We start from the raw sequence: 19,652 nt of genomic DNA on the forward strand, positions 1-19,652 counted from the left end.
CTTTTGTGTTGACAAGGCTGTATTTCAATTACTGAAAACAATTAGGTAGGGCTGGGCGATTTAGCCTAAAAATCTAAATCTCAATTAATTGAACATTTTAACTCGATTGCGATTAATGAACGATTATTTATTTATTAATTTTTTTTGTGCTCTCATAGTTCACAAACACGTTTTGGACAGTAAATATGCTCACATAGTACAAGTGAGAGATGTTTGAATGAAGGTTGCATTACATGATTTTAAAATAACTGAGGGAAACACACACTATCTAAGAATGACTCGTCCTACTTGACCAGAGATCAGATGTGGCTTCAAAGTGAATGCAGAAGTATAAACCAGCCTTAACTAAATACTCAATTCTTATAAATTAAACAAAACTACATTTTACCCTTACTTAAAGAAGTGGTCCACTACGATATCATGTTTTAAACCTTGATGTGAAATGTACATGTGTGAACATAAACAACATCTCCGAATATAATATGCTCAAAGTTCCATGCAAAGGAAGACATTGGCTTTTACATAGTTAGCTTAGCAAAGCCTACAGCGAACAAATTTGGGGACTACAAAAATATATGTCCGGGTCATTGAGATCACAATCGCTTCAGATTATGCGCATTCACTACGCGCATAGTACAAGAGGCATGGTAATGTTATAGCAGAGAAAGCTAAAAGTCAGTCTAATCGCTGCTATTTCCACAGAGCTTGTTCTGTTTCTGTATTTGGGCTTCCAAAGCACACAACACAAAGACAGAAGTGCTTACAATTTCATTTTAATTATGTTCCAGAGAATTATAAAAAAAGATATAGGTAGCATTTGACAAAGAACAGTGCTGGATTCGGCTAAAAACTCCTCAAAGAAGGAGCAGCTCCAACCATAATAGTCGAAGCTGTAGATTGTGAGCCACAACCTATAAGTATTTTTATTTGTTAAAATTGATCTATGACATGCACAGTGTCTAGTGTTAATGGTATGTTGTAGAAAAGGCATAAACAAGGATGTAAACAATGTGAAATGCTGTTTAACATCTTACACATTTTAACTACAAATTCATATTTATCCGTCAAATTGCTGTAAACACCCACAACCTTCAGCAAAGCTGCAGTGTCTCTCTGTGCGCCACTTTCCATGCGTTCTAAATCTCAAATGACACATTCGGAAAAGATATGTGAATGTCTTATATTACTTACACATGCTTATAACATTAATATGTAAATTACAGATTTTATTTTAGAGAGCAGGTGTGAGGTCCAGCTGTGTCCTCTTCATGTTGTCTTATTCAGGCTAAAATTGCTACAGCTAACAGCTACACTGACTGACAGTGTTTACACAGTGCAAAAGCACGTGCTTGTAGGGCCATGACGTGGTGACGAGGAGCTGATTCATAAATCACAGCACATTCTGTTAGCTGACCAATTAGAGCCTTTTGAGGGCGGGCCTTTCAGTGGAACTAAGAAATATGACAGTCGTTTTGAAGTTAGCGGAGTAGCTATATATATTCAAAGTAAGATATATAAAAAAATAACCAGTTTTTTTTTTTTTTTTTTTTTTTTTTTTTTTTTTTTTACAAATGTACCATGAGCACACATTGCTTTTTATCTTATAAACACAAAAAAGCCTAAAAAATGTACTCTGGACCAATCCCTTAAAAAAAAAAAAAAAAAAAAAAAAAAAAAAGACACTTGACCTTTAACTATGAATCCAAAAATTTGGGCTTGCCTATCTCTAGCTATAAAGTATTTGGTCTACCATGGAGTTTTCCTTCTGAGAGCTTCTGCTGTTTGCTGACCAATTAGAGCCTTTTGAGGGCGGGCCTTTCAGAGGAACTAAGAAATATGACAGTCGTTTTGAAGTTAGCGGAGTAGCTATATATATTCAAAGTAAGATATATGAAAAAATAACCAGTTTTTTTTTTTTTTTTTTTTTTACAAATGTACCATGAGCACACATTGCTTTTTATCTTATAAACACAAACAAGCCTAAAAAATTTACTCTGGATCAATCCCTTAAAAAAAAAAAAAAAAAGACACTTGACCTTTAACTATGAATACAAAAATTTGGGCTTGGCTATCTCTAGCTATAAAGTATTTGGTCTACCATGGAGTTTTCCTTCTGAGAGCTTCTGCTGTTTGCTGAGAGCTTGTCCAATCAGTAAAAGTATGTCAATATACCCTCAGTACTGCTGCCAGGCAACTCAAAGAAAACTAATGACTGTCTCTACTGGAGAGCTCAACATAACAAACTCCCTAAGAGAGTACGAGAAACAAAGCAGCCTGCTGAAAACAAACAAACTTCAGGCTGTATGTGTCAACTTCCAAACGCACCTTCACAACGTGGTACAGCAAAACTTTTGCCACCCAAAGTTGCAAAAAAGTAACATGATCCATTACACCACAATACAAACCATCAAGAGGTGAAAATAATAAATTGAGGAGCCTTCAGATGGCGTAGTTAGTCGACTTCCCCACAGTCGTAGGTGGAGACAGATGGAGTTTCTTGTGCTTGTGCTTGCAGGATCTCATTGTGTTAGTGATGGGAATACACGACAGCGTAAACAGCAAATGGCTCTTAGCAGGCTGTGCGTCTCTCTGTTTGAGGCTCTCATCTCAGTCAGCACACCCACACAGCCATAACCAGATGCAGGAACTCTCTATCATATGTAAAGCCATGTGTACATGGCGAGATTCTTCTGTTCTTATTGATTGTCAAGAGGCAGACTGTTCGAAATCAAAATCTTGGTCTTGACTCTGAACAGAAGCAAAGTCTTACTGATCAACATTGCATTCCTCGGAAAACACTTGCAATCTAGAAGCAGTCACCTTATGCTTATGATGCGGTACAGTCTGTAAACTCCGCCCATTAAAATAACGGCTTTATCTTTAACCTGTAAAATCGCGACGATATTTATTTATTGATCGTGGGACATAAATACCGTTATCGTGATAATAATACAATTAATTGTGCAGCCCTACGCTGCATAAAACATATGCTGGATAAGTTGGTGGTTCATTCCACTGTGGCGAATCCAAATGAATAGAGGGACTAGGCCGAAAAGAAAATGAATGAATGAATAGTACTCTAGTCAAACCATACCCTCAAATGCACAAAGAGCACTTGTGAGTCATGTAAGTTGACGAGATTAATGTAAATACAGCTCACTATGAACACATAAGCTGCTTAAACCTACCTAAAATAATGTTTAACACCATTAGAAAAGGTTTAAGTGGTATTTGTAAAGAAATTGATGCAAGCAAAGTATCAGTTAACTGTAAAGCATACAGTGCCACTTGCTGGTACAAAAATCTGCAGTAAAAAAACTATGCTTGATTCATTAGAGAATTCTAAACAAAACATCTCATAATCTATTTGAATCAGTGCTGAACAAGTAATGAAACTAATGAAATATGACCAAGTGGCAAGACATGTTTATGCGGCTAGATCAAAAAGTCATTTTTGCAAATACAGATACAGAAAATACACACTTTAATACCTAAAACAAATAAATAGAAAAAAAGCATTCTACTTCTACCATTAGAAATATAGGAGGTTTAAAAGCATCATTTAGGGGGAAACGCTTTAAAAAGGAACAAATGATCGAAAACAAAAGATGTTTACCACAGAGTTTGCCTAAATTGAAGGGGAAATCCCAGGCCTACAGTATAAACCTTCATTGTTCTTTCATGCAGACAAATAACCACATTTAGAGCTCTTTCCTTTAAATAAAAAGAACAGGAGGGGAAATACCCTATATATTTAGTTCTCAGACGGCAGTTTGGCACAATGACCCTCTCATAGAGTCCAAGGTACAGATAGAGAATTTCCAGCAGCCTGACACTGTAAATGAACTTCTTTATCTGCTAATGGAGGTTAACAGTCTGAACTACAGTAGCTCTAAAGCACAGTTTCTCATCAAATCAATTTTATTAAATAATAATAATAAAAAAAAGAACCTGGGGGACCAGAAGTGACAAGATAGCTTTCATCATGGGCACAAAGCACAAGTATGAATAAAATTACATAACAAATTACATAAGATCTATTTTTAATCTATCTAGGTTAAATCCAATTTAAGCTGTTCTCTACTGTTGCTCCAACTGTCTCTTGTGATTGTGGTAGAAATGGCTTGGCTTAGTCAAGACCTTTCCTTGAATTATTATATAGATATTCTCACTTATAAATGAAGATAATAAGTAAAAATTCAAGTATGAGTACTTCAAAAGCACAAGTATACCCACTCGCAGATAGTACCTCTCTGTTATTGTCTTGCTATCTGTTTCTGCATCAAACTATTTTTCTCTGCAGTTTAAATAAGCCTGCGAGTGTTCAGATCGCACCCTTGCCTCTGGCAGGTCTGCAGATTTGTGTCAGCCACAATACTGAAATCCCTGAACAACCTAATTGCTTAATTGGATTACATTACGAGGGTGGAGTATGTGAACACTAAAACAAGCATGAATGTGTTAGTCAGACATGTTGGAATGAGAAAAGGGACTGATTCATGTTAACTCAATAAATAAGGGCTTTTACAGAAGCTGGACATAAAACTACATTTTGGACACAAAAATAAAATATGCTGCAAATGTTCTCAATTACTGAACTCACAGCACTGTTCTGAGCCTGATCTTAAAAGTGCAGCTCCAGTGTAAGCAGCTGAAAACCAACTCATTGAAATGTATAAATTAGGGCTGCACAACACTGGAAAATACACATTGTAATATTTTTTTTTTAATTGCAATATGAACACAATTTCACTAGATGAGTTGAATAAATGTTTGTGAAGAATCTGTCATTTTAGATTGGGAAGGTCCTGTAGGGGAGTGCATAAAATATAGTTGAAGTTTATTTGTATAGCACTTAAGCACAATAATATATAATATTATGTTATTAATATAATAACATAATATGCATAATATTTATATTATTGAGCACAATATTTGTTAAAAAACAATCTACAAGCATAGATAAATTCAATAAAGAAAATTATGCTAATTAAATATGCAGTGTTTAATTGTTTTCTAAAAAGTCGAAATGTATTTAGGTATACAGTAATTAATTAACCAAATGTAAAATTATACTGCATAGTCTTCATTTTTTCAAAACAATTCAATAAAATGAATCATTAATAATTTTTTTAAATTACAAATGGTACATTTTCTTATGCCTGAATACTTTTAAAACCCTCCTCACACAGTCACAGGCCTAAAAAAACACTTGTGAAATTATAAATTATAATCCAAACTCAACATTGCATATACTTCCGTTGTGACTATTGCGAATAATCACATTGCGATATCGATGCTGAAATTATATATTGCACAGCCCTAACATGAATACAAAAAAAATTAAGCCTACAAGCAAAAAAAAATAAAAAATAAAAAATTTCTGATATTCCCCATGGACCAAACTATATGGTAAAACAGCATGATGCAAATTGCAAATCTTTTGCATACAATATAGACTGTGATTCTCCCACAAATCTGATTACACAACCAAATAAAACAATTTATAAAAGGGTCTGAAAAAATATACACAAATTAGGGCTGCACATTATACCCTTTCAGCATCGATATCGCAATGTGCGAGTCCGCAATAGACCATTTCAATGTGTCACTGGCCCATGAACAATTCCTGCTTGTTGTCAAACTATTTCATAACAGTAACAAGAGGCAATTCGATCATAACTTATTGTTAAAACAGCTATCATAACATTATTTATCAATATTTGGACATTTTTGGATTATCTGAAGCTATAGAAATTACAAATGTGAAACAAGAAATAAGTTAGGACCATTGTTATTGTTTACATCCCTCGAAATGGTCCATAGTCACACCGCAGGGATATGCAATGTACTTGGGATTATAGTTGATCAGACATTAGTTAACAGCGTAGTGGGGTAATTTTCTTTCTTTTTTAAACTTAGAGTGAATGTTTAGATATTTGCATGTTTTTAAAACCTGACTGTAAGAATTTGAAGCAAATTTAAGCCATTTAGGCACAATAAATTGAACTTAATTTAAACTTTTGTATCTTACAGATTATTGTACATTATATAATAAGTTACTAAATTAAAATGGTGTTATGATTATTATTCTACAGTGATTATTTAATTTCTGCTACATTCCCCAGAAAATTAAATCATTGTTTATTTGAATCTTTTCTCTGTTGTATTTAACTTTGCTTGTAATTTTTAAATGATATTTTATGCACATATGCTTTCCTACAGAATCATCTAAATCAATCCAAATTATGAATTCTTTACAGGCTATTCAAGTCATGTGCTGAATTTGCATTTATATCTCAATATTGCAGCGAATGAAAATAATGCAATCTCAGTTTTTTTTCCAATATTGTGCAGCCCTAATACAAATCCCTGAAATACTACCATTCTAGAGATTTGCTATTCCAGGTAAACAACCAGTAAATACTGTTAACAGGCTCATGTGGTAAAAAATGCACTTAAAGAAAGCTATAGCTGTACTGTGTGTATTCATTTGTCTCATAGGAAACTGTGCTTGGTAATTATTTACTTAAGTGGGAAGTATCGATATAAAAAGAGGGATGATGTCAAAATTATGCACTTCTCTCTGTTTATTTAGCCTTGGGGGCATATTACAGAAAGTTTCTTATCTTGGGTGATAACTAAAATATGATATTGATTGTTAAATTAGAACTTAGCAAGAACATTTTCTTATGTCTGAATACTTTTAAAACCCTCACACAGTCACAGGTTTTTAAAACACAGTTGCAAAATGATAAACTATAATCCAGACTCAACATTGCAAATGTGATCATGTGACTATTGCAAATGATCACATTGCATTCATATTGCAATATATAACACAGTAAATGAAAATATTGCAATCTCAGTTTTTTTCAATATTGTGCAGCCCTAATATGCCCCCAAGGCAAAGTTTCTTATCTTAGGTGGTAACATAGATATGATCTTGCACGTTAAATTTTGAACCTTGCAAATTCACATTACGGAGTCAAATCATGATTTGGGAAAATCAGATCTTTTCTGTAGTTAGAAAGTCTTAAATTGTCTCATCAGTTTGACAATTGAACCTCAGGTCTATTATCAAGCAACCAACACTGCGTGAGCTGCTAATCAGCTAGCATAAACAAAATAAATAAACAAAACCAGTGGGAAAACAAACAAACAAAAGTCACGAGTCATTTGCACTACTCTGTAATGCTTTTGTGCTGCTAACCATAATATCATGTAATATTAGCAGTCTGTAATTACTTAAGCTTTTTGTTATTAAAGTGTAACATCTTCAAGGTCTGCCAGGTGTCTTTCTACTAATAAACATCTTGGTTCTTCCTTTTCAATCAATAAATGCAACGCTATTGTTTGAAAGCACAATTAGTAGAATTATTTTAGTTAGCCTTTGAATATTTAGGAAGTGAGGATAGAGACTGCCCTAAAGTTAAGACAGTTTTTAGAATGTATTTGTCAGGATCATCAGGTAGGACCTTCCCTTGACAAGATAATGCACTTAGAAAATCTTTTTTTCTGTAATAGCTTTTGTCCCAAATGTCGTAACTGAAATAAGCATGGTTACTAAACAGGATAAGATTTAAATCTATTAGTTTCCCTTCAATTTAGTCTCCATTTTAGAGGTTGCCAACTATTGCAGCATATGATTTACGCAGCCATATCCCAGCACTGGGAAACACCCATACACACTCATTTACACACATTCATACACTACGGCCAATTAAGTCCATCCAATACACCATAATAGATGTCTTTGGACTGTGAGGGAAATCGGTGCACCTGGAGAAACCCACACAAACATGGGAAGAACAGGCAAACTTTTTGAAAAAATAATTTCTTACTTAATCTAAATGAAGCTTTATTTATTCATTTTAAATAAATTAATGATTTAATAACTCACTCAAAGACAAATCTATTGAATATACTGTATGATTTAATCACAAATGCAGTTACTTGTCACCATCTATTGGCATTACAATATAATGATGCACTGTAGAGGATCTATGGCACCATTAAAGCAGATCGATTTATCCTGCTGTGATTGTGTCAATCAAATTATTTGAATTAAAGTATAAATCAGGGTCATTACTATCTTTTAACAAATAATCATGCTGCTCTACACTAAATTATGACCTTACATGTCAAGACATAGCAAATCAGCAATAAATAGGCCATTTTATTTTGTTTTTTAATCACATGACCATGAATAAATACTGACAGCATTCGATTTTAATTAACTATCCCTTTAATTTACTACAACAAACTGCCCCCAAAACAGCATGACCATGTTGGAAAACCTAATACTAAACAGTCCTTGCGCGCAAACAGGAATGGACAGCAATGATGGAAAATTCTGCAAAAATCACTAAACAAGCGCATGTATCCTGATTTAGAACAGTGTGGTCTGAAATAATCTCAAGAGTGCTGCAGTGTGTGCAGGTCAGAGGGAGCTGAGTGTGTTCCTGCCAAGCACAGGATGCGAGCTCTGCCCAAGGAAACAACAACCCTTCCTGTTTTTGCCATACGCATGCCAGCATATGTATGACTACGCAGCACAGATCCATGCTCTGAAACCCAGTGGAACAATACAATGCTTTTCTGAAGAACAAATAATAACTAAAAAAAATCTATAAATAGTTTTACATTTATCTGCAATAAATACAGTACGAGAAGTCGTTTTTTTCCTTCAAATATTAAGATTCCTTATTAACGCTTTACCTAATAAAAAAGACATTTAACACACAATAAAACTGCAGACACCAACAATTGCCTCACATGGTTAATATTTTGGTTTATGCCACAGTGTAATTGAATCATTTAAATGACAAGATTTGGGTAATGAGATCATGTGAGATAGAAGTCTAATCTCGCAAACAAGGATTTGAGTGTTTAGTACCGACACACCACACTGTGCAGCAGAAAGCACAGGGAAAGCTGAAGAGATGAATCTCTAGAGGGCATGTTTCCATTTCAATGTAGACAACATGATCTGAAGAGGATTTAACAGATTACTTGAATGACTGGGATCAAAGGGATTTGTAGCAGTTCAAAATGAACACCCATCACACCATTCAACAACTGTCTAAGAAACTATAAACAAATGTTGGAGCCAAACCGAGAGATATGTAGAGTTTGTCTCCATTTACTCTGTTCCCATAAGTGTCTGCAAAATTTGACAAATCAATACTTGATATGCGTCCAACAGTTTTGAAAGTAGGTTTCTTTTTTTTACTTTTTGGTAAATTTGTAATCTTGCTTTTGAAGTCATTAGCCTGTGGAGCCATTAGCTCAGAGATTAACCTACTTTGTTGAGATTCCTTTTACTGATCTGTTTAGTTCAGATCCAGTGCCATCCATTGTTCTTTTAACATTAAGTTAATATTGAAGCTGAGCAGATGTGTGTCTATCAGAAGGACAATGAAACATGATTTTGCAGTGAACATCCAGACCAATTATGAAAAACTGTACCTGAACTTCCAAACTATACTCCATGTAGGGCAGGCCATGAATTCTCAATCTAGGGTTTGTGAAGTTGATTCATTAAAAGGGGTATCATGAAATTTCTTCATGCAGAGATATTTACAGTGTTAAAGAGTCTTCTCATAGACCATGTGCTAAAAAACGATTTACTCGCTTTCTTTGCCAAAAATCAGACTTTCAGATAGTGCTGGGCGATTTGGCCTTAAATTAAAATTTCAATTAGTTAAATATTTCAACTTAATTAGGATTAATAAACTATTATATTATTTATTTATGTAATTATTTTTTTGCCCTCACAGTTCACTGACAAGTTTTGTACAGCAAATATGCTCACAAATTACAAGTGAGAGATTTCTGAATGAAGGGTGCATTACTTGGTTTTAAAATATTTGAAGGAAACACTATCTACTATCTATGATTATTTATTGAACATCAATGTTGAACAACTGAAATTAAAACACACATTGGCTAAATAATTAGCTGAAATTATTTTCAGTGTTTTTTTTTTAATTTAAAAGTAGAAAATAAGCAGTATCCACTTTATATGGCCGCCACTTCTTTTTTTTATACGTTTATTTATATGCTTATTGCATTTTATAAAACTACAACAAAACTACAACAAAATACAGAAAAAACTGAATAAAACAGTAATAAAACATAAAATTCAATACACAAAAACACTAACCTATGACAGTACAACAGAACATAGACGGACAAATACACATGAAAGCAAAATATAATTTAGCTGCTCAGGTTATGCATAAATCAGTGGTTCTCAAATTTTCTTCATCAAGTACCACCTCAGAAAAAAAATGGTCACTCAAAGTATCACCATAACGACCAGTATTGAAATACAGTAGCGTAGTAGGCCCAATGAAGCAGCTACAGCTCTGCACAGTTAAAAAACAAGGCAGTTTAATTCCTAAAATTAAGAATATTTATTATTTCAGCCACTTTAAACATTATAAATAGTTTGAACATTAACATTAACACTGTACTGTGCTTACTGGTAAAAACAAACAAACAAAATAAAATGTCAACATTTAAATTAAAATGTGCTTTTAAAGTTAATTAAAAATGATAGGCTACTGGTCTTAAAAAGTAAAAAGAAAAAAAACTCCTGTACTTAAATGTAAAGTATTAACTTACAGTAGCCTATTCATCAAAACCTGGAAACTGCAGATTTTGGGAGTGTCTATTTAGGCTAAGTGCAAATAGTGCACCTCGTTAGAATAAGCTAGTTAAGCGATTTACCCATCACCGTTTGATTGACAGAGACAACTTAACTAAAGAGCGCAATAGACAGCAGCATGAGTGGCGTAACTCGTAAAGCGCATGGCAACATTTTTTGACGCGATCGATGAACACGTTTTTTTTTTCCCCGACTACATATCAGATTTTGCCTACTCTTTATCTCGAGGAAGACAAGTAGAAATCATTAATAATTGTGTGTATAATGGAGGACTCGCATTCATAGAACTGGATTGGAGAGGTTTTTTCCAAATCGTATGCATTATAAGTTTGTAGAAGTTATACAATAAAAATACCCTTTAATATAAATTAAGTACTGCTTTTAAAAACCAGAACAAGGAAATTAAAATCCATTAATTTTCACTTATTGTATTAGTATTTTTTTTTTTTTTTTACAAAGTGTGGCCTACAAGAATCTGAATTCTTAATCCGGGCCTGCAGGGGTCACTGGTTATGCTTGCATTTTTTCCAATGCATTAAGGTGTTCGAATATCTGTCCACGTTTTATCAAATATCCCCAGCTTATAATTATTGATATATCTCAACCTCTCTAAAGCAAGCATGTTTATGAGATCTTTGCCCCACATACCAAATTTAGGTACAGATTCAGTTTTCCACATTTTCAAAATGACCTTTTTGGCAATTACTATAATCAAATAACATGGCTTGTCTTTCATATTTATTAAACATTATATGGCCACTTCTTTAGTAGAGCGTGCACATGCTCACTTCTGCGAGAGCACGGTCATGAATTACGTGCTTCACTCAGGATAAGGATGTCACTGCAGCGACGCACAGGACTTACATTTACATTTAGTCATTTAGCAGACGCTTTTAACCAAAGCGACTTACAAATGAGGACAAGGAAGCAATTTATACAACTATAAGAGCAACAATGAATAAGTGCTATAGGCAAGTTTCAGGTCTGTAAAGTCTAAGAAGAAAAGTATTAGTAATTTATTAATTTTTTTTAGTACAGTTAGTGGTATATCCAGAGAGGCAATTGCAGATTAGGAAGTGAAGTGAAGACTAAATAGTTGAGTTTTTAGTCGTTTCTTGAAAACAGCGAGTGACTCTGCCGTTCTGATGTAGTTAGGGAGTTCATTCCACCAACAGGGCAGATTGAACGCGAGCGTTCGGAAAAGTGATTTCTTCCCTCTTTATCTTTGAATTTGATGCGAGCAGCAACTGGCAGCCAGTGCAAACGGATGAGTAGCGGAATGACATGTGCTCATTTAGGTTCATTAAAGACCACTCATGCTGCTGCGTTCTGAAGCAGCTGAAGAGGCTTGATAGAGTTAGCTGGAAGCCCAGCTTGTAGAGAGTTGCAGTAGTCCAGTTTGGAGAGAACAAGAGCTTGAACAAGGAGTTGAGCTTCATGTTCAGATAAGAAGGGTCAGATCTTTCTGATGTTATAAAGTGCGAATCTGCATGATCGAGCAGTTCTAGAAATGTTCTAGAAACTTGCCAGAGAATGGCTCCAAATAAGTTTGCTTTAGCTTATAAAAGAAGATGACCTTGTTCAGCAAATGTTAATTTAACTCTTTCACAACAAGCGTTAAAGACTTTAGCTGAACCCACTGTGAGTTTTTAAAATGTCACCGTATCATGCATCACTTTTATATTTTCATGGCGACATGTCTGCAAGCACTGCAGTAAAGAGATTTGAGCTGCTGGAATTACAACAGGTCATATCACCTACTTCTCCTAAAATACATGAAAGTAAGTGGCTGTTTAACTTGGAGAAGAATAAAGTGAATGTTCTAGGTAGCTAAACAGTGTGTATTAGCGATAATGTGTAAAATGATTATTACTGCCGTCTTCCATAGACATTAGCAAGTGTTTTACAAACCACAAATGACTTCTTTTGCAAGCAAATGTGTATATTAAAATGTCTGCAATCCGAAACAAATGTGATTTTATTGAAAACACTGAAATCTAATTTCGCTCATCTTTCTTTAAAGCTACGCAGTAATTGTGCACTGTTGACTTAGTAGATCCACCCATGGCACATCTCCAGGAACCCTGTTCGTTCTGGAGAGAATCACATAGCTCCCCATCATTTTTATATTCAATTTCAAAGTAGATTAAATGAATATCTTAAAGAAGGCATGTGATGCTTTGTGATGTTTTCTTATGCCTTTACTGCAGGGGTGCCCAAACTGGCACAGGCCGGTGTCTTGCAGATTTTAGCTCCAACCTGCCTCAACACACCTATATGGATGCTTCTAGAAAGCCTAGTAAGAGCTTACTTAGCTAGCCCAGGATATCAGCCCTCCAGGACAGAGTTTGGGCACCCTTGCTTTAGTGTATGGCATATCTGTGCATTTATTAGAACTGCAAGATTAAAAGGCTCACAATCTCAAAAGGGATTTATTCTGTCTGAGAAATGGCTCCAAACCTGTCTAAGCACCTTGATTGAAGTCTAGGCATTACGTTTGCAAACGTCTACAGCAAAATTTGGAATATTAGCATAATATCAGCCCATATAGTAGGAAGAAAAGTAGGCTAGGCTTCAGGGAACCATTGTGCTGTTTCCATGACTTCTAAGGAGTTACAAAATATTTTAAAAAAAAATGTACCACTGTGAAAGACTTTGCTCAAATTGCATTTGCCAAATTAGCTCTGCATTGTTAGAATCTGACTCAAACTTGTGTGATAAAACTCATGCTGTTGTGTTTTGCGTTTAGGGTTGTTTTAGAAACATTGGAAGCTGAAACTGGTGATGGTGGGCATTATATTTCTGTTATGTGTTCACAATTAAATCACAATGCATTGGGAAAATATTTGGGAAATCATGGATCTACTCTAACACATTCTGGTGAATGATTTGTGGAACAACAACAACAAAACCTAAATTAAACTATGGAAAATAGTATACTTCAGGAAAAAAAAAATCTGCATTTCTGCATAAAATACTAAGCAAATTCTACTTTTAATTACAATAAGATGGATACAAACACATCTTACTATTGCAGAAAATCATAAAATAAGAAATATACTAAGTGCAAATTTACACTTTTCGTTAGAACTCGATGACAAAGCCTTCCCATAATTTCAAACCTACATTTTATGACTTTAGTGATTAAGTAATCCACTGAAAATGTACCAAGATGTTAAAAAGCTGATTTGATACATGTTGACAAGAAGCCAGTCTGTGGATTAAATTAATCATACATTTAGTTTTCAAACATAGAGTATGAGAAATTAGACTTGAAGAGATGCTTACATCCATCTGGGCCTGAAATGAAGGTTTATAATATGCTCCACTATACATCAATACCCCTCACAATGTGTTGATCAGCATGCAGTGAGTCACTCCTCAGCCTCTTGTCAGCAGACTGAAGATGCTAAAAAGCTTGCTGATCACGCCTCTGAAAATTCATAAAGGACGCGTTAGTAGGCTAATTTATTCTGGCTTCAGTAACAATTTACCTATCTGTGCCGAGACATCAACGAAGCCTTGACGTAATATTTAAAGTGCTTGCGCGCGTATAGAGCAGGAAGACTAAAAGCTGGCAGGCACAGTTTGTTCCGGACATGGGAAGTCCCTGTGCATTTCATGAAAGGGACATTCAGCACTGACCAGCTGTACTACAGAGGACACTGATGCCCCTTTTCATTCTTCGCGCATTTCTTTAAATGTCACACTTGCTTCAGTCAACTTCCTCTCTTTTTATCTGCATGTCTTTAGGTTAAAAGAACCTCTTAGACATTTTTTTTACAAGTCCCTTAGAGTTAAAAGGTTGACTTTTACCATTTAATACATTCAGCCAATCTCCGGGTCTGGAAGGTTCACTGTTAGCTTAGCTTAGCATTGATAATTGAACTGGATTAGACCATTAGCATCTTGCTTAAAAATAAACAAAACGTTCTGATAATTTTGATATTTAAGGCCAGACTCTTCTGTACATTGGGTATAATACAGTAATTGGCTGAATGTATTCAACAATTTTAAAACTTAGCTGTTCAGCTCTAGGGGAAATGTAAAAGGTGGAGAGTTCCTTTAAAAACATTAATTCTAATATAAATCCTCATTTTTTCAGTTTCAGTAATGGTTTTCTAAATACTTGGTAAGTTTTAAAAATCATGTGAAAGAGCAGTTTTAGGAGCTTAAAGAGCTTATTTTTTTAAAATTCTATCATTTATGTTACAACATTTACATTAATTAAGAGTTTCAACTTCATTCAACTTTTGCTGCGGAGATACAAATCCTAACTGGCTGACAATCAAAAGGTCAGGTTACACTGGCTCTAGAGTTAAATGCTTTAATCAAGCATGATCTGGGTCACCTCAGATTGGCCACAGATCAAATGCCAGAGCTGTGGCTGCTAGTCGAGTCATACTAAGCTGAGAGGCTTTGCAGCAGTCTATACAGATGAAGAGGGCACCTATCCAACTCGGGCATGCTCTTCTACAGTCCACTGATGACTATTTAAAAATACAGGACATTGTCAGACTTTGGAAATATGAAGAATTCTTTAGGAAGGATTTAAAACACTCTTATGACTAGAGGCAGGATTGGACGAAAACCGTTTTTAAGGTTTACCGTGGTTTGAAAAAGTCAAGGTTTTAAAACTGTCAACATTTCTGTTATACCGTTCATATGGTACATGTAAGATTTTTTACATTTTTTTTGTGTTTTAGGACAACAGTATCTCCAGCCTAAAATTATATCCACATATGCTGTTTTAAATTGTAAATAAATCTGTTTTTAAAGACAATAAAGAGTGCAGAAGACAAGGATTCATTTGAATTATTTAGCCTGACATGTTTACTGCTTCAGAATATTGTGAATGTTTCCCAAATTAAAATATATCGTGTTCAAAATAATTTTTTGTTTTTTACCCAGACATTTAAAAAGCACATATTTTAGAGCAGTAATCACAATACCGTAGAATTGTGATATTTTTATCCAAGATTATCATACCGTCAGAATCTTTTATCGGCCCATGACTAATAAACAATAATGTATTTGTTCCTTTTAGTTTTAGCAAAAGTTTGTACATACATGACAATACTGTCATCAAGCTTTGCGTTTACATAGATCTGCTAAAACAACTAAAAGCATTGTATTACGCATGTCGGACAGGCAGTTGGTGCATACCACTTAAAAAGAAACTCTAAAAACACAACAAAAGTTCACTAATTGTCATTTTAGTTGTCATGAACATGTGAATGTGAATATAGGGTTTCATCAAGTCAAATTTAAGACTTTAAGACCTTTTTCACACCATTATGAAAGAAATTTCAGACTTACACAAGGCTATATGCAAATGATTTTTTCTATTGGCCCAGTTAAAACATTTAAATAACCATTAAAAACAAGTGTTAAGATAATTAAACCATATTGGCAAATAAAGTTAACAAATAAACTTGTGCAAAAACTTTAATTGAGATGGAATATAAGTGATTAGATAGGTGTTAGTCCAATTGGGTAGCTTTACATGGATGTAAGAAAATTAAGCTGACTAGCTGAGATTTATTTTATTCAGCTTTAGATTTAGAAATTAAGACCCGTTTAAAGTGAATTAAGACACAATATTTCAACACAATATTTCAGTAAAAAGGCCTAAAATTAGATTTTTGACATTTTAAGACTTTAAGACCCCGTGGACACCATGGAATAGACAGAAGGCATGATATGTACGCTTGTAAGTTTTAACAAATTCGTGTTTTTGAACTTGACAATAACAGTAATATTTTCAAAAACTTTGAAAATCCAGGCCCCCAAAACACTCAATGTTTCAATAAAGAGCCAAAATGCCCAGCCAAATTGTACAAAGGAACAAACTTTTTCTGAGATTACTGCAACATAATGTCTGTCATCAGGATGAATATGATAAAATTGAATTTGAAAACTGAATGAATCAAGATAAATATAAATATAGTACTAAAACAAAAGTTTCTAATAAAATGTAATTAAAAATATGAATCAAATAAAGACATGCAAATACTAAAATAAAATACACAACAATATTTTACTAACAAAATCTATTAAAAGACCCAACTATAGAATTAGACAGACAGACAGACAGACAAATAAATAGATAGATAGATAGATAGATAGATAGATAGATAGATAGATAGATAGATAGATAGATAGATAGATAGATAGATAGATAGATAGATAGATAGATAGATAGGCTTTACTGTCAATGGGTTTATTAAAAAGGGTCATTTCACATTTATCAAATAATTCATCAAACTTCCGAGCAAACAATCAATTTGGAAAATATTTTCTGTACATGATTTAACCATAGACCATCAGTCATTATACAACAAACAATTAAGAACAACTCCCACAAACACTGAGAAAGGTCATGTTTTGACTGAGCCATATCCTGGGAAAGAAAGGCGCATGATTTCGTGTTTTCAGAGTGTCCTTGGAGTCAGTAAACAAGATGTAGGTTCACTAAAAGCAGTAGTTGTAACCTCTAATGTGTTCTTATACAGTAACTTGTATTACAGCCACTGGTGGGAAAAGCCCTATAGGGAAACCTGTTGTTCTGTAGCCAGCATCATAAAAATGACACGTATAATAACGTATATGGGAGTTTCCTTGGAGTAAGTGTATAAATTAAGCTTCTCAACATGTAGAAATAACCCAACAGATAAAACATATCTAACGTTACAGCATATTGCGTGTAACAAAATGACAACGTCTGCTACATTCACTAAAGCAAGCATAGCCGTAACGTTAACCAAAACAAATCTCTGCTGCCACGTCGGATTGGTTTAAACAAGTAACATCACTAAAATATGACGCTCTATTAATCTCTTACCTTAGGATGAATGTATGTAACAGTCAATCCGTTACTGGAATAACATCAGCTCCACGTACAACTGAGCGCAATGTCCTCCTGTACGTCCGCATTTGCAGCAGATAAATCGTGATATCATAGCGCACAGAATCACATCACATTAAGAGGTGATTATGTTACAGAAGCGGTTTATGCTCTAATTAACATCAGCTGGTCGGACTGGTCGCTCGGGCTGTTTGGAGAGGCGCCATTTGACTGCGCTTGGAGACGCGCGCGGTTGCTGCTGAAACGCGACCGATCTACTGTTATTATTTCTGGGAGATCAGATTTAGCGCTCACCGGCGCCCCCTGCTGACCACGCGACAACACTGCTGTGAGTACACGGCAGATACACTTCGACCCATGGGCAGATCAGTGTACATCGCCACCTGCTGGTGTTCAAAGAGTCTGAAAGAAAGCATATAGAATAGATGTCCTAAGTTGACCTGTGCATTACAATACTAAAATATCCTTAGTGCTATAAATGTGAAGTTATAGTTCATAAAAAATGAACTACAATTGAAATAATGTTAATTGCATTGACTGAATCAATCAGAAGTTAATTATTATTACAAAAGTTAATTAATTAGTAAATAAGTACAATTAAACTAATTTAAAAGTTTAGTAGTAAATGAGTACGTGAATGGATGAATTATTGCTTTGTTCATTCATCATATGTTGCTGGCAAAGAAAACAGACTTTGGACATTATTTATCTGTTTTATTTGTTGTTGATATTGTGACTGTTAGAATAGAATAGAATCGAATAGAATCAAATAGAATAGAATAGAATAGAATAGAATAGAATAGAATAGAATAGAAAAGAACAGAAAGCGTTTAATTGTCACGGTACATGTATAGTATGTACAATACATTAAACACAAGTGTGATGAGTTTAAGTGCATCTCACTACTCAGTGCAAACATGTAAATATATCATTTTAATACAAACAGGTTACAGTAGAAATAACTGTAGATATTAAACAATAGATGAGAGGGGGGTGAGGTGAAGTAAACAGTTCTGAGGTAGAACGAGAGATACAAGATGTATGTACATGTAAGATGATAAACAAATAGTGCAAATATGGGATGTGAGGGAGAGGTTAAGTTCCAGAGAACAGCTTTATTTATATACAGTATGTGTGTGAAGGTGAAATTAAAGTTTTATCTTTCAGTTAAACCTGAAATGATCAACATATATAAATAATTTGAAGCTTTTAGATGTCCCAGGCCCCTAATAAAAAAATGTAAGACTATATACGGTTAGACCTACTTTATATATATATATATATATATATATATATATATATATTAAGGATGGAGCCGAACCCGAATACGGTATTCGGAAAGACACGAATAGCGTGTTTTTACGAATACTTAATTCGAACAAATACTTGAAAAATTATTTGTATTCGGGAGCAAGAAAAACACTATATCAAAAAGCAGCGTTTCCTCATGAGACCACAGTGCATGCCCGCGTGAGTGAGTGAGTGAGAGAGAGAGAGAGAGAGAGAGAGAGAGAGAGAGCGAGCGAGCGAGAGAGACGCTCAGTCGGAGGGCGGGGCGGAGGTGTCTGGCACAATCTTCTCCACAGATACAGACAGAGAAGGCTCGGCTGAGCGAAAAAAATACTTATCTGCATCACTATTTTTGTTAAATAGATTTTTGTACCTTAATTGGGTTCCAGATGCAGTTTATAAACTTGTAGCGGAGTTTGATCGGGATCGGGAAGTTTGCAACCGTGTGCTCTGTTTACGCAACGTTAGCTCTGTTAGCGCGGTAATTTAGACAATAGACTGTTGACAGAGTAACGTTAACGTTCGTTTATAAAGGTTAAAATGATGCTTGTGCTGTTGTGTCGAATAGTATGCACTTATGGGAGTTATATGGTACGTCTACATTACTGTCTTTTGCAGACAGCAAGATATATGCTATAGGCTAGTTAACCTTAGCATAGCTTCCCGTCACTTTTTATTAACTTGAAACTCCTCAAATACATTTGGGCACCATGAAAAAGAGTGAGAGTGCTGCTGAGCCATTTCTTGGTCCTCCACCAGTCAAAAAAAAAAAAAAACATGTTCTTTGTGGAAGAATTTTACAGTCAGTGGTGCTGCAGA

At 34.6% G+C, this 19,652-nt stretch overlaps 1 protein-coding gene across 2 annotated transcripts in view; it reads right to left on the bottom strand.

Annotated features, from left to right (window-relative positions):
* The window catches only part of rnf144ab (ring finger protein 144ab), a 28,279-nt gene extending 10,477 nt beyond the window's left edge, over positions 1–17,802 (bottom strand). Inside the window, exon 1 of one of the 2 annotated variants that reach the window (XM_005160676.6) lies at positions 17,520–17,802. The gene's annotated coding sequence lies outside the window, so the exon portion shown is untranslated. 2 annotated transcript variants of the gene reach the window in all.
* Between the last annotated feature and the right edge of the window lie 1,850 nt (positions 17,803–19,652).

This window comes from Danio rerio, chromosome 20 (genome assembly GCF_049306965.1).
Source record: "Danio rerio strain Tuebingen ecotype United States chromosome 20, GRCz12tu, whole genome shotgun sequence".
Classification (NCBI taxonomy): domain Eukaryota; kingdom Metazoa; phylum Chordata; class Actinopteri; order Cypriniformes; family Danionidae; genus Danio; species Danio rerio.